The sequence below is a fragment of the Limulus polyphemus genome, unplaced genomic scaffold (genome assembly GCF_000517525.1).
Source record: "Limulus polyphemus unplaced genomic scaffold, Limulus_polyphemus-2.1.2 Scaffold541, whole genome shotgun sequence".
In the NCBI taxonomy this organism is placed as follows: domain Eukaryota; kingdom Metazoa; phylum Arthropoda; class Merostomata; order Xiphosura; family Limulidae; genus Limulus; species Limulus polyphemus.
The window spans coordinates 523,854-528,327 of record NW_013666151.1 but is presented as its reverse complement, the minus strand read 5'-3'; positions in this window follow the sequence as shown (position 1 = coordinate 528,327).

Sequence of the window (4,474 nt, the reverse complement as noted above, 5' to 3'; positions counted from 1 at the left end):
GACATGTATATTATTGACTGCTTACGTATTTTTTTCTGACCATATAACAAATATACTAATAAGGTTCAGCTTACATTACAGTTTTAGGATAATCAGCGTGTTGTTACTGTTCTACAACAATGTTACCAGATGGCTCAGCGGTAAGACTAAGGCTTATAACACTAGAATTTGGGCTTCGATACCGGCGGTGAGAAGAGCATAGCTAGCCCCATTGTGTAACTTTATGCTTCCCAACAAACAAATATCTGCAACAATGATGTAATTATATAGCTAGCGTATAGCCCATCAAAAATTACGGGGCAAGTGCAACCACCCCCACCCCATAGTAACCCTTACCTCACATTTCATAGCTAGCTGAAATAAATAAATTTTGCGAAATCAAGTTTGACCAACAAAGAGGCAGAAAAGTGCAGTTCAGGCAGTCAAACGTTGGTAAATTTCTTTGTGAGGCAATCAAAATTAAAATTATTCATGAAATGAATTCGTGGCGTATTCATAGAATAATTACATAAGTCTGCGAATTTAAACTTCATAAAAGTTGTATTGGTTTTAATAACGGATTTTGCATAATTCAGCTACGCAGATTTCGAAAATAATATCCATTTTTTTATCACTTAAGGATTTTTTTACAAAAACTATTACTTAGATCAAATTATTATTTCGTTTACCACAATGAACATTTTTTATTATTATGTTCGTTCACAAAAATATAAACAAACTGGAGAAAAGGGAAAAACATTGATGCCAAACGAATATGCATTCTCATTCATCCTGATTTTTTTGTGTTAACTCTATGTCTTTTAATCTCAAAACTACGTGTTGTGATCTTTCTTTTATGTATTGCGTCTGAAGCATCTCGTTTCAATGCTGATGTTTCAACTTCCCTAATACTTCCTCGCCATTTTCCTGATGTCTTGATGAAACTTTTCCCCTTGTTCTTCGTTGATGTCACTGAGATTTTCAGGGAAGTAGTCAATATGTGAGTGTCAGAAATGAACTTTCAAGCTCATATTAAAACCCAACTCTTTGAATTTATCGAACATGTTATTGACAATAATTGGGTCCTTGTTGTTTCCTAAAAATTTGTCAATAACATCTCTAAAGGCAATCCACGCTTCTTTTCAACTTTCCTCATTGTCCTTTCGAATTGTTCATCCAAAGTCAATTTCCTAATCTGTGGTCCAACAAAAATTCCTTCTTTAAGTTTAGCTTCTGAAAGAGCTGGGAATTGCCCACATAGATACTTGAAACAGTCGCCATCTTTTCTAAGGTCTTTACAAACTGTTTCGTCAAACCCAGTTTTATGTGAAGTGGTGATAATAGGACTTTCTTTGTGTCAACGAAACTTTTACGTTCAACGTTTTTCGATCCTGGTATCAGACTGACTCTGCACGGCCATTGCTTCTTTATCTAGTGCTGATTTCATGCTCTGCTGTCTCATACACACAAAAAAACATAGAAACTTTGTATAACCGGATTGTTGACCCAACAACATACAAAGGACTTTTAAGTCTTCACAAAGTAGCCAACCATGTTCTTTATATTTGACCTTATTAAGAAGAAGTTCGATATTTTCGTATGTTTCCTTCAAGTGAACTAGAGACATCATTTTACTGGTACATAAATCGCAAGAAGGTTCACCGGTTAATTACAACAATATTGCTGAATTAATACCAATGCTAAGAGTTGCAGTGATTGAAGATTGCTCATTGATTCCTCCAAAAGCAAAAGTCGTTCTCCTTCACAATGGTGACATATATGCATCTGTTGTTATTGCTCATTCGGAGAAAGTAAGTTCTTAGCCCAAAGTCTGGACCCCAAAATCTCTGAAGAATCCTTTGGAAGGCCCAAATCTCTCACCAAGCCATTTAGTTCACCTTGAAAAGTTGTGGTTCACCAGATGTTTCATGTTGAAAACAATCCCTATCGTCATTTCTATTGACATCAGATTCGGAATCATATGAAACTGTATCAAGAGAGGAGTAGATACAGGTACAATCAGGTCCATGAGCAACGGGTCTTACAGCAGATTGAATGTTCGGATAAGAAATTTCCTTTTTATTTCGAGTGTTGTAACCTTGTACATTACACGAGGAAAAATAGCAGTCATCTTCGTGGTTGGAAATCCAAAAGGCAAAGACTTTTTCTTATCTTTAGTCCATTGTCTCAATTCTTCGACACAAATGGTGCAAACGTTGTGCGGAGCCCATGATTTGTCTTGGTCCCCAAGTTTTTTTCCAAAATAAGCGTAATACAAATTCTGTAATGTTTTGCCTTTGTTTCTTTACAACAAAAATAGCAGAATATGTTTCGGTCATTTACACAACCTCTTGTTGCCATAGCGACGAATCAATAATATTGAAAATAAAAAATAATGTCAAAGAGCACGCACAATCAAATACTATTCATAAATGACACGTCATGCGGCCTGTTCATCGTTTACGTACTAGCGGTGTGTTTCACTTGGGTTGTAGAACGATGGAATACACTCTCACGTCGCGATTGGTCTATAGAAATCTATAGCCAGTGGTTGTCAACATTTTAAGCATAATAAAATGTGACCCGATTTCAATGAAAATGATTCACTTATGTAAAAGCACATATGACGTTTCGTGAAAAATCTGTATGTGATGGAGAAAAATGGGTATCATTTTCGGATTCAGCGTACAGGAATCACTGTAGAACATGTAAAAATTTCAAGACAATAAAATCATAGCATGCCTGTGTTATTGGTAAAAATCAGTTAGATTAACAAATTCTAATATATAGAAAAGCTAGTACGTTTTGGTTACAACAAAAGTATAACCTAATATTGTTAATCTATGTGCTGAAAGTATAAAATGAAATGTATAGACAACAAACCTGGAAAAATACTTCTTGATTTTTTTAATTTAGAGTCTCCATTGATTAAAGAGGTCTGTTTGTTGTTTTTTTATTAAAAACGTTGGCCATATAACATAAAATAGTTTAATTCGGGAACGATTTAAGTTTAAAATTGAATCAATTTGTTTACTTTCGGGATAAATTTTATGCACTTAGCTCTAGGCTAGGTGATTCCAACATTCACTAAACTTATAAGGTTTCATGGTAACTTTCCTCACAGCCCCATCACTAAAATCGTAATGGACAGACAGTAATCGAACTATTCTATCTGGATAAATGCATTTTGGCTTTTATGACTCTTCCTATTTCGAGAAATCAAGCGTGGTATGACGTGACACACACACTGGCTTTTTAATATATTGGTCAGATGACGTTCTTCTCGTCTGCGATTCTTCTGTCTTTGTAGTATAATACAACAGATAAATATTTAACAACCCATGCATATTTATAGCATTAGCTAACTTTAATGGTACAATTAAATTAGGGTATTAAATATTCTGCTTCAAAAGTGCATCTTTATTCCATGTTTACTTCTATATGCGAAAATGACAAAAGCATTTTAATTTTAAAACTTAAAAAACAATAATTATTTTAAGTTTGTGTTCCGTATATTCATTCAGGAACTATGTAGATTTCTATATTATCTTTCTCTATCGTATTTTAATTCAGGAGCTATGTAGACTTTTAAAGTAACATAGAATTTCACCATGGTAACTATTGCCAATTTTTATTTAAGTAAATTGATTTTAAACAATCAGAATAAAATATTAGTTTTCACATTTTACTATGAACAACCGATAAAAACTTATGTGAATTTTAAAAACAGTATCAATAAAAGTACAGACAGTCATTCTATCCCAGCAGTGCAAACCCATGGCTTGCAGAATAAAAATACCACTTACAATGATTATAATGCATTTTTGCATCAGCTGGGCAAACTTACGATATTTTCTACCCTACAACAGTGAAATAGAACGATCTGAACATCAAAACACCAATTAAATTTCACGTATTTCTCTAATTTACTGTAAAACTTTCTTCGATTATTATCATTTTCCATATAAAAATTTTTTTGCAAATGAAAATTATTTTCCCAAGCTGTGAATCGAACCGGGTCTCCTGGGTGAAAGCCAGGTATCCTTACCACTAGACAACATAAAAATGTTTAGCTTATTTTACTATATTTCGTTCTTAATGAAAAACTATACGAACATAATCGCTGAATCTAATTTAAGTACTGTTGAAATACCTTACATTATTATCACTCTAGTTGAAACAATATTTTTTTTTCAAATAATATTGTATGTTTGTAAATACGTTTAAGCAGTGTTTGGTAGAGGTGAGAAATAAAACATACTTCAATATTTATTACCAATTAGTCTTACCGTGTTAATAAGGAATTCATATAGAAGTAAACAAAAGTGATTAAAAGATTTTTGTTACTTTCTATTCACAAAAGTATTAGTCATATTACAGTAAACACCGTTAGGTGTCTCTAAATAAGTGTTTTGTTTTTTAGGTGTTATTATACAATATAAAAAAACCTACCGTATTTTTCGGAATATAAGACGCACCCTTATTTTGAAGACAA